We start from the raw sequence: 12,284 nt of genomic DNA on the forward strand, positions 1-12,284 counted from the left end.
GCTCCCACTACCGTGCTATGACCAAGCAGGGTAAAGAAATAGCATTACTACTTGTTGTTAAGGAGACTCCTATATATGTCGACCCTCATCCCCAACGGACAGACAGGCCTGCAAAAATGCTCAACCCTTCCTCATATCTGAGAGGGCACTCTCAACGAAGCCTTTCGAAATATTCAGCTTTCTTTCCCCCCGATAATACCTCTGCAAACAAGCTATACTAGAGCAAGAATATCTCATATCATCAGGGTTAAAAGCAAGAGTATCACATATCATGCTTTTTCCTTGTCTTTTCCTTTGGCCTTGTTCTTACCTGCAAGACAAGGAGAAAGAGAGCAATCAGTCAGCACTTGGAATCAAGCTTCCAGCCAGGAACTGACTGCCTGGAACTTACTTATCTGGCATTGCTCTCAAGTACTCATCTTCAACATCTTATGCTTCTAGGGAAGATACCGCATCTGCTTGAGGAACAGATAGGGCAAGTGAGAATGATACAAGGAAGCATGTGGAGACAAGCGTAACAGCACACGTGCCGATACATCCATTACTCTGTCAAAGCAAAAGTATCCCATATCATCAGGGTCGAACGTACTCTAGATTTGATGGACTTGTTTTGACCCTCAAATTCTTCAGTCAGCCTTATACTCTGGAGGAAACCAGAAAACCCTCCAGCTCAGTTCAAGAATAAGTCTGTGGAAAGTTACTTCTTCAAAAGCAAAAGTATCCCATATCATCTCTTCTCATTTTTCTTCTCTTTATCCTTCATGCTGCCTGCAAGATAGGGAGAATGTGAACAATCAACCGGATCTCTAATTGCTTACCTTATCTGTCACCTCTTTCAGCAGATCCCCTAGCTCGGCGACTTGGGGGACTCTTACTACATGGTTTGTATCGCGCTTGACCAAGCCTGAAACTACAAGTAAGCTTCAAGTGAAATTGATACATTACCTTGTGCATCTCCACCAGTTAAAGATACCACCCCTGGATGGAGGAAGAGTACTTCCAGAGAAGATGCCACATCTATCTATGAAACAGATAAGGCAAGTCAAGACGATACCATACTCCGATACTTAGAAGTTTCGGGATTACGAGATCATTCTCCCACAATATTTCTTAATGTCATTTGTACTAAATCATTCACCTGTACTCACTAAATGAGAGATTGAACCTATGTACTTGTGTAAACCCTTCACAATTAATGAGAACTCCTCTATTCCGTGGATGTAGCCAATCTGGGTGAACCACGTACATCTTGTGTTTGATTTCCTATCTCTATCCATTTATATACTTATCCACACTAATGATTGGAGCAATCTAGCGAATATCACAAAAAGCGACCGTTTTCGCTACCTATGATCTATCGTGCAAGAGAACGGAGAATTAGATGGAGATCTCAACCATAGAATACAAGCTGGATGGATGAAGTGTAAAAGTGCATCCGGCGTGTTGTGTGACCGTCGTAGGCCACTGAAGCTCAAGGGAAAATTTTATAGGACGGCAATAAGGCCAGCGATGTTGTATGGCACAGAATGTTGGGCGGTGAAGAATCAAGATGTACACAAAATGGGTATGGCGGAGATGAGGATGCTTCGTGGGATGTGTGGGCACACGAGAAAGGATAAGATTGGGAATGAGGATATCCGAGGTAAAGTAGGAGTAGCCGAAATTGAAGGAGAGAAAATCAATTCCGGTGATTTGGACATGTGCAAAGAAGACCTACTGACGCTCCGGTTCGAAGATGTGACTACGGGACAGAGGTTCAGGGCCGAAGGGGTATAGGAAGACCTAGGAAAACTTTGGAATAGACTCTAAGAAAAGACTTAGAGTATTTGGATCTAACGGAGGACATGACACAAAACCGAGCGCAATGGCGTTCTAGGATTCATATAGCCGACCCCACTTAGTGGGAAAAGGCTTTGTTGTTGTTGTTGTTGTTGTAGTCTATCACTCCAATCAATTTCTATAAAGGACAAAAAGTGAGAAATTTTTTTGGTGCTAACCAATGTAGGACAATAAAATATCTACTCAAAATTTCCAACATATTAAACAGTTCATGCAATCCTATTGATTGTTACTTTTTTTGTATTTATGTTTTTTGATCCTACTGCAGCATATGTATAAATAGTGTTGAATTTGCCCCAAACTATTCGGGAAATATACGAGGGGAACTCTTCGTAATGCTACATCAGTCGGAACATCTGAATTTGTACAAAGCCATAGCCAAAAGTGGTGTAGGTATAGCTCTGGTTGTTTAACAGTACAGTACAATAGGAATATAGATTCAGTTTCGGCACTTTGTATATTCGAGTTTCACATGCCGATTACCACTAGAAATTTGTATCTTGCTGTCTTGATCTTTCTGAATTGTACCATCAATTGCAATCAAGGCCGTTTGGACTTTGATAGCTTATTACATTCTAATTCACCTCCGTTCTCCTCATAATAATCTCGCCATCTCACCACCCTTGTGATTTTCATGAACTACTGAATAGGGCCAGTTCTGAAGCCCCAGGCAAAATTTTAAATGATATACCATTTATAGAAACGGTAGGAATTTACAAAAAAAAAAAAAAAAAAAAAAAAAAAATTCAAGTGAAGCATCCTAGAGTTTGAGCAATCTCCTCCTCATTTCATTTTTCTTTCTTTTCAGATTTTCAGACTCATTTCTTAAAAAACATCATTTAATTTCTATAGTAGACCCAAAAGCAATATATACTAGTAAAGAGAAGAACAAAAGCTCCAGATAATTCCAACTTTACCCTTCCTTTTGTTTAATCCACCTCCCAAAAACAAAATTTCCCACATTGACCCACATCTTCTATTTCTAATTGGAATGATTGGCTTTTTAACATATCTCATGTTGATAAAGATGATCTTTATCTTAATAAAGTGCTTATGATTTGGTGGCAAATGTGGAATGATTGAATTAATTTTGTGTTTAATCACGTCAGGCCTAATCACACTCGGTGCATCAGGATGGCAAACACCATAGCTAACAACTTTCATAAAGCTAATTCAAAAGCAAAAATTGCAAGCGTCCTAATGAAAGAAATGTGATCAGTTCGAATGCCCCATCTCAAGGTTTCTTCAAAATTAACTTTGATGGGTCTGTTGTGAGTAACTCGGCTGTTGCGGGTTTCGTTATTTGAAATCATCGAGGACAGCCCTTCATTGCTGGGTCTAGAAAATTGGGTAAGAGTGATACAACCCAATTCTGAATTCCCTTAATCAACCTGCAAGTAACACAAGAAAGCTATGGAAGAAGAGGGAAGGAGAGATGAAGAAGCAGAGCTCCAAATATTTTTGTATTAATATTCTTTTTATCAAATTAACCATTGGGCAAAGTCATTACATATTGGACTATTTATAGTACTCCCAAACCCACTGTGAGCTAGCAGAATCTAACAAACTTTCCTAATTACATGTAATAGTCCCATTTAACTAACTAATTCAATGTCTAACTATGATTAAGATAATCAAGGTCATAACACAGAGCAAAATCACGTCGGCAAAGGCTTTAGCAGCTCTGGATGCCTTAATGATTGCTAAGGCTCATGGTCTCAAAAGGATTCTGATTGAAGGAGATTCCAAGATTGTCATTGAAGTATTACTAGGAAGTGCATCATCCCTTGGCGTATTCGTACTATTGTGGAAGATATCAAATGACTCGTTTCTTCTTTTGAGTTTATTTGCTAGAAGCACATTTTTAGGGAAGTAAATTTTGTGGCCAGTACCATCACTGCCATTGGGCATAGTTGTAACAATTTATGTGTTTGGGATGGCTGTGTTCCGTCAATGCATTATTGTATGACTCTAGAGGCCTTGGGTGTTCCTGTGGCTTCTTCCTTTCCTAATTAAATTTTCGTTTCTCAAAAAAAAAAAAAATGGTAGAATCGCATAGGTATTTCCTAAATTTACATAATTATATTTCTAACCAATTTAAGACTGCAACACAAACAACATTTTTTTTGTTTTGTTTTTGTTAAAAATGCGATTATCGAGTCGACATTGTAATTGGCATTCGTGGTCTCATTATATGCTTCAAAAACCAAGCCAAACCATGCCACCGAAAAGAACCAAGGAATGACAAAGAAGGAAAAGAAGTTCAAGTACACACACAACTCCGAACCAAGGAATGACATAGTAATTGGCATTCGTGGTTGGAATTGACGTTTCCGACTAACATAATATAGGAACTTTCATGAAAATGGTTTGGATTAAATTTATTTTTAACAAAATACCATGCTATAATTTTATACAATGAAAAAAACTTAAATTTTAATAAATAAAAAAAAACCCTTAAATCTTTATATATAAAGCTAAGGGCCCACACTACTACAAAATTATCTATAATTGGCGGTTCAAAAACCGACAAAAAACGTATATTACTGTCAGATTTTAAGCAAAATCCGACAGAAAATGATTGCAGTGACGGATATAATAAGCGACAGCATTGCCCGCGTCATGAAATGAATTTTCTGACAGAAAACACTCTAAAACCGATAGAACTTGTGTCGGATATAACCGACAGAGAATAAATTAATAATGAATAAATAATAGCATTTTTTGTCGGATCAAATCGATAGAAAAAATACAAAACCGACAGAACGTGTGTCGGTTATAACCGACAGGGAATAAATTAATAATAAATAAGACCGTTTTCTGTCGAATAAAACCGACAGAAAATGTATAAAACTGATAAAAACATATATAACCGACAGAACTTGTGTCGGTTATAACCGACAGTAAATGGTCTTAATAATAAATAAAACCTTCTGTCGGATAAAACCGACAGAAAATAGATTAATAATAAAAAAAATAAAAAGGGATCGTCTGCGAGCTTCAACCATTCACTGCACTTTCTGCAATATTCATCCACATCCGACGAGCTTCAACCTCTCTTAAACTTCAAGCAATCCCTTGAAACCTCAAACCCAAGTCTTTTCACTACTTGGGCACCACCCAATTGGGTCTGCAACTTCACAGGGATCGTCTGGGACTCCGACGGCTTCGTCTCCGAAATCTTTCTCTCCCAGCACAACCTTTCCGGGTTTCTTCCATTGCATGCAATCTGCTCCCTCCTAAGTCTCAATGGCAGTGGATTTTCTGGGAAATTTCCATGGAAATCGCTGTAATTTTGCTGTGATTTTGTGACTAGTTGATAAAAAAATATATAAAAAAAAGAAACAAATCAGAGTAGCCAAGAAATGGCCAAATGAACTGAGGAAACAACATCGAAGAAAAGGTTTCATAAAATGGAGGTTAATCACATACACATTTCTCTATATTTTAAATGAAGGAAAAAAAAACCCGCACCTCATATTTTTCAGTTTGTTCCTTCCCAGAGATCAACGCCCATATCTCCCCAGTTCATCTCCCCAGTACATGACCTGCATTTCGAGAGTGTTTTTTCTTTTAGTTTCAGATATTTGCAAATTACTTACACTACTTGTTGGAAATCCGTAGCAGCAAAAATGGATGGAGCTTTTATCAGCGATGAGGCTTCTCTCTCTGCCTCGGTCCAGCTGCTTTGCAAAAGGATTGATTCGTCTGAATTCGGGGACTTGTTCGGGCCAACCAAACTTGATAAGTCACTTGTGAAGAAGAAGAAGGAAGAGAGGGAGAAGGCACTGGCGCAACGAAGAGAGGGAGGGGTTTTATTTTGGAAAATTTTCATTACTGTCGATCTTAACCGACAGAAATATTTTTAAATAAAAACCGACATAAATTATTAAAAAAATAAAAACAGACAAAAGACAGAAAAAAATGGCGGCAAAAATCTCCTCAAAATTTCCTCCCAAAATTTTAAATTCCCTCCAGAATTTTAAATTCTCCCCAAAATTTTGTTACGATTTAAAAAAATAAAATAATAATTTTTTGGTTTAATAAATAAATAAATAATATGTATTTAAATAGAATACGTTTTTTAAAATTAAATAAATAATTGTTTGGTTTAATAGATAATAACCCATGTAAAATATGCAATAAAGAAACAAAATGATAATTGTTCAATGAAAATGTCATCACACAAACTAAATATTGTGTAATCAATACTTGAAAAACATAAATAAAAATTTAGCACAAATTTCTTTTCCCACTTAAAATTTTAGGCAAATTTAACGGAGATATGCATTCTACGAGGGATATTTACACACCCCGTCCCGAAGGAGGGCATGCTGGCCGTCACGTGAGAGTGACGTAACCATTTGCACAGTACGGAAGCTTTAATTATATAATTTATAAGTTGATACACCCGAAGGTGAGTCCTAATTTTGTCCAAACACCGTCGAATTCCTCGTAGCCACCACACCTCAGCTATTCTTTAACCTGGAGGGGCGCAAAACCAAAATTGAGTGGGTCAGTAAAACAAATCTTTTCAAATCCAACTTTTCTCAAAACATTGTAACCCCTCTCCGTAAAACTTGTATACTTTCCCAGAAATGTAAAATATAAATATACATATATAATCTCAAAACTTCAATTCACTTTTTCAACATTTTTCATATCAGTTATGCCATGCCATGTCTAAATTCAACAGTATAATATGAATGCATCAACATAAATCAGGTGAAAGAAAATAATCAACCGGAGACCCTACAATGGTCCTGTACGGTTGAATCTAGAGCTCAAAATATCATCTAACCGGAGTCACCAACTGTGATATGTACGGCCATGCCGGAGTCATCTAGTATGACCTGTACGGCACTACACTGCACATAAGTCGGAATTACCTAATGTAATCTGTACGACTTAATGGTGTAATAATATGCTCTAGTGCTTTTCTCATCAATCATCTGTGCACATAATCTAAGGTCACCTACCAGTCGGAACCCCTCTAACGGTCTGTACGACTGGCATGTCGGAACCACCCCCGGTGGTCTGTACGACTAGCATCTACTTGGATCCAAGGTGAGCATACGATGCGGTGAATAATAATAAGCACTAATACCAAGGTGCAGTTTATGAGCTCAACATATCTCAACATCATCATAACAGTAATAATACTCACCTGATACTCACCTGTGCGTCCACAGCACCATTTCATATATATGCATCATATCTCAATTCATACTTTTCATATCATTTCATGCATGGCAATTCGATTCACATTTCTATATACTTTTCATATAATTTTATACATTGCATTTAAAGCATACTTTCATTAAATTTCAATTTCTGGGAAAACGTGAAGTATATATATATACGGAAAACAAAACTGCCCACTCACCTGGAGTTCGCCCTACAACTCCCTAGCACAATACGCCAAGGCGTCATGACGATCGGCGCCTAAAACAATAATCAATTCCAACCTTAGAATTCATATCGATAGAATATATAACTTATATAAAATACGTCACTACGTAGTTCGATCCGGAAGATCCACCACTCGGATTTTAAATCCATAACTTCCAGAGGTCCACAATATATCTCTAGGATAACCTCCTAAAATTTCATTACCATCCAACGGTCGGATCTCCGTCAATTAACAAAACTAGGTGACGGTTAACATTCTATATTATGGACTTACAACTCCAATTTCGGAAGATCCGCAAATCGGATTCCCAATCTGTAAGTTCCTATAATCCTCAAATATTACGTATTACAACGTATCAAAGTTTGGTGATGATCCAACGGTCGGATCATTAATTCACATTTTCACCTAATGCGAAAACTATAGAACGTTATTCGAACACCTAACCAACAATCCTTAATAACTTTCTCATACGGTGCTTAAATTGGGTATATGAATATACCACAGTGATCTACTCGACGTCACGGACGTCGACATATTTTTAAAATAATGTTTTACTGTAGAACGCGCCCCCACGCGCCAAGGAAGGCACGGACCTACGCGCCCCCACGCGCACCTTCTTCTTCCTTGGGTCGCCGGACTGGTTTTTCCGGCGGCCGTTTTTCAAATTGCCATAACTTTGTCATTTCTCAACGAAATCAAGTGATTCAAAAAAGAAAGTTGTAGCCCTTGAAGAGACAAAGAGAATGGTACCTTGCACAACACCTAGTTCGCCGTGGTTTGGCCGGAAACTTCCTCGAAAGCCTCGGAGGTCGCTGGAAACTGGGTATTTTTCAAATGAGTATAACTTCTTCAATATTCAACGAAATTGAGTGAAACAAAAAGGAAAGTTGTATTACTTGACGAGACGAAGAGATTGATACCTACCTCAACTCCTAACGCGCCAGATATTCGCCGGAAAAAGCCTCGAAAGCTCCGGCCAAACTTTGAACTTGTCGATCTCCGTGTTCTTACGTCCAAAAACTTTCAACGAAGCACTCCGAGCTTCCTTGGGACCTCACTAAGCTCGCTGTGATCTTGTTTTAGCCTAAAATGTAGTCATTTAGAAGATCATGAACAGTACCATTTCACGGGAACTTTGAAACTAGGGTTTTCCGAAGCAAAACTTACCTGAAATGGATACCATCGTGATCGTGGAGGTTCCAGGAGTTTGATGGTGGTCTTAACTCCGTCGTTGGTGGAAGTTTAAGGTTGTTTTGTGGTTGGTTTGGTTCGAACGGAGAAGAAGAGTGACAGAGAGTCTCGTGAGGGAGGAGAGAGAGAGAGAATGTTACGGGTTATGGGGAGGGTTTTGAGGTGTGGGGATCCCACATGTCCAACCCAATTCCAATTTCATAAGTTCCAACATAAAAATCCAACTTAAGCCTAGTTTAAGTTCCTAAAACCAAATAACTTAGGAACTTTAAGTAAAACCAATTGTTAAATTTTCGCCCCTTAGTCCCGTTTAAGGGCATTTTCATCTTTTCACGTCCTCGGAATTAAAATTTCTGGGACGGGCTGTGACAATCTTCCCTCCTTATAGAATTTCGTCCCCGAAATTCCAGTAACCAACTAAATCAACCATACTCCAACAATAGCTTCGGGTAAATCTCTCTCATCCGATTCTCTTTCTCCCACATAATTTTCTACTGAATGATTTCCTTCACAAGCTTTTACCACTTATTCTGTCTTAATTCTCAGGACCTTCTTTTTCCAATCCCAAGTCGTCCATAGCTCCTTACTAATTAGATCCAGCTTAATTCTCAATAGTTGCACCAGAATTCCATGAGACGACTCTGCCACCTAGTGACAACGCATCGAACACAAAATACATTATGTGTCTTAGCCAATTCTAAAGGCATCACAAGCTTGTATGCAACTTCGTCGATTCCTTTAATGATCAAAACGGACTGATGTGTTCAAGACTTATCTTGTCTTCCTTTCTGAATCTTACTATTTCTGTTCATGGTGAAATTCCAAAAATATCAAACCATTTACCTTACACACTCGATTAGTGGCATATCCATCTGTTGATCTCTTTTGCCATTCCTGGTTACTTCAGGTTAACTTAATCACCTGAATACTTTGAGGAGACTCATCCATAGTCTCAGGGTCTACTAAAACTCCTTCGTGATCGAATCTTTCTTTTTCCCCTTCTTTCCTTGCCTTGGTTAATTCTTAAATTTCCTCGTCAAACATTTAAGTTTCGAGTACGACCTTACCAAACAGGCCTAACTTGAAATTTAACAAGTATAACTTCTTCTCGATCTTCCATTCTTAATTTTACTTCAGTTGATTTCCAATCCACAAGAAGATAATCTTGGCAAACGTACCAATCATTAATTCTTACTAGAGTCTTCTCATCAAGTGCTTTAGCTACAACAATTCACGATCACCATGATCGTACAATCATAATCACTAAGTAATTCAATCCACCTTTGTTGCCTCATATTGAAATCCTTCCGAGTAAACAAATATTGGAGACTCTTTTGATTTGTAAAATCTTGCATTCTTATCAACATAGAATGTCTCCATAACTTCACAGCAAGGATGATAATCGTGACTTCCAAATCACCAGTAGGGTAATTCATCTCATGAGATTCCATTTGTCGTGAAACTTATGCAATCACCCTAACATTTGCATCAACATGCATCCAATACCATTCAAGAAACATCACTAAAAATTTATGATTACCACTATTCTCTGGGATTACTAAAATACGTGCATGAGTGAGGAAATACTTCAGTTGTTGAATCCTTTGCTCACAATTTCCTTCCCACTCATACATAACCTCTTTTCTCAACAGTCTCGTCAATGACAAAGCAATGACTGAAAAAAATTTCACAACCATCCAAGATAGCCTGGTAAGCTAAGAAATTCCAAATCTCAATTACGACTCGTGGTTGTTCCAAATTCTCAATTTCTGCTATCTTTTAAGGATTCACTTGAATACCTCAAGAATATATAACAAATCTCAGAATGCCACCTGATTCATCTAACTTTAGCATTTGCTACTTAGCATACAACAAATTTTCTCTCAATCTTTGCTTCACCAACTTAATATGTTTACATGCTCTGCTCTGGCTCAGAATATGCCAGAATATCTTCAATGAAAATGATATCTATTTATCAAGGCATTATTGGAATACTTCATCCAATAATTCATAAAACAGCATGAGTATCCATATAGCATCACCAAACTTCATAAAGACTATAACGAGTCCAGAAAAACAATCTTAGGAACAACGTTACTCATAATCTTCAATTGATAATAAACAGACCTCAAGTCAATCTTTGAAAATATACAAGCACCTTTGAACTGATCAAATGAGCGTCAATACACCACAATGGATAACGGTTCTCATTCGTTACCCGATTCCATTATCTATAATCAATGAACAATCTCTAAGTCCATTTCCTTTCTCACCAACAAACTGGTGCTCCTCAACAGTGTTGTACTAGGTTGAATAAAACTTTTATCAACCAATTCTCTCAACTGAATTTCCAATTCCCTTAACTCATCACGAACCAATCTTTAACATAAATTTATACCTGGCAACAAATCAATAGTGAACCTCATATCTCTGCCTGAAGACAATCCATGTAATTCCTCAGGGAAAACATCGAGAAAATGTCTAACCACCTTTACATTTTCCAAAATACTAGAAGCACATCATTTAGCACCACACGAGCTAAGTATCCTTGGCAGCCTTTCGATAACAATCTCTTTGCTCTCACAGCATAAATGATGGCCTAACTCAATCCACTTTGCATACCCACAAAAGTAACCTCTAGTCATCCAATTTGGGAAAGGTAACTGGTTCCCGTAGCAATCTATCTTGTTATGATTTAACGCAATTAAACTATCCCTAAAATCACTTTCAGTTCATCGATGTCCCACGAAATAATATTCACTGGCATAACTTTATCTTTTCACCATACTGAACACCTTGAACGACACCAAACTCATGTAGGTAACCTACCTGTTTACTTGCTTAACAGATCCAACGAATAAGTTATAAATATTACGGTCTGCAGCCCGCAATACTAATAAATCATCGTTGTCTCGATAAGTAAGCAACAATTCCCAAAGGTGTAATACTATCATTTTGTTCTTCATTAGAATACACATATACGCCTCCTCTATCACGCTCCAACATTACTTTCTTTGGCAACATTGACAATAAATAGGATTATATCAGCCGGAGTCAGCTAGGATGACCTGTACGGCTGAGTCTAAGCTCATCCATCCATGTTAACACATAAGTCGGAGTCACTTATAGTGGCCTGTGCGACTTACTCAACAATTATCCCAGTAATACGTCAGCCGGATCCACATCTTGTGGCCTGTACGGCCGAGCCTATAACTCACCAATTTCTCATGTGTCAGCCGGATCCACCTCTTGTGGCCTGTACGGCTGAACATATAACTCATCAAATCTCTCTGTACTCACGGTCAATCCGACCAAACTACTAAGTCCATAACTCTGCTGAATCGACACTATGATATCATGGAAAATTATTGAGTACAACTGATTCTAGGGACGATTCACAATTCTGTGTCCCCTCTGTTCACATAAACACATTCATTAATTTCACACTTCCCAAAGTGTTAATTTTGTACCTGCTGCACAAGGTACATTTCCTTTACTCGAGACACCTTGTCTCAAATATCTGGGATTACCAGTATATCCATCACTTTTACTCTGACTAGCGACAATAAAACCTCAGCTGGAAGAATTAATTCTAGCTTCACTTCTTTTTAAACTCTGAATCCTTCGATATTCTTGATATGACGAATCATTAACTTTATCGTCTTCTTTTGATTCCCATTCATTTCTTATTCTTCTTTATTCTCATTGATCATGTTCTCAGAGTCCTCAAGGCTCAACAACATCTTGTATACTCCAGGTAAGAAGTACAATGGATAGTGGTCACCCAAAATACCACTTCCCGTTTTGCCACCCAGCTTAAAACAACATAACACCTCCACCA

At 38.0% G+C, this 12,284-nt stretch overlaps 1 protein-coding gene and 1 long non-coding RNA gene across 8 annotated transcripts in view; one reads left to right on the forward strand and one right to left on the reverse strand.

Moving 5' to 3' along the window:
* The window catches only part of LOC126632727 (putative disease resistance protein At3g14460), a 234,279-nt gene that overhangs the window by 100,495 nt on the left and 121,500 nt on the right, over positions 1-12,284 (forward strand). The window lies entirely within an intron of this gene.
* Positions 1-12,284, reverse strand: part of LOC126632739 (uncharacterized) — a 165,471-nt gene that overhangs the window by 33,091 nt on the left and 120,096 nt on the right. The window lies entirely within an intron of this gene.

The sequence above is a fragment of the Malus sylvestris genome, chromosome 8 (assembly GCF_916048215.2).
Source record: "Malus sylvestris chromosome 8, drMalSylv7.2, whole genome shotgun sequence".
Lineage (NCBI taxonomy): Eukaryota > Viridiplantae > Streptophyta > Magnoliopsida > Rosales > Rosaceae > Malus > Malus sylvestris.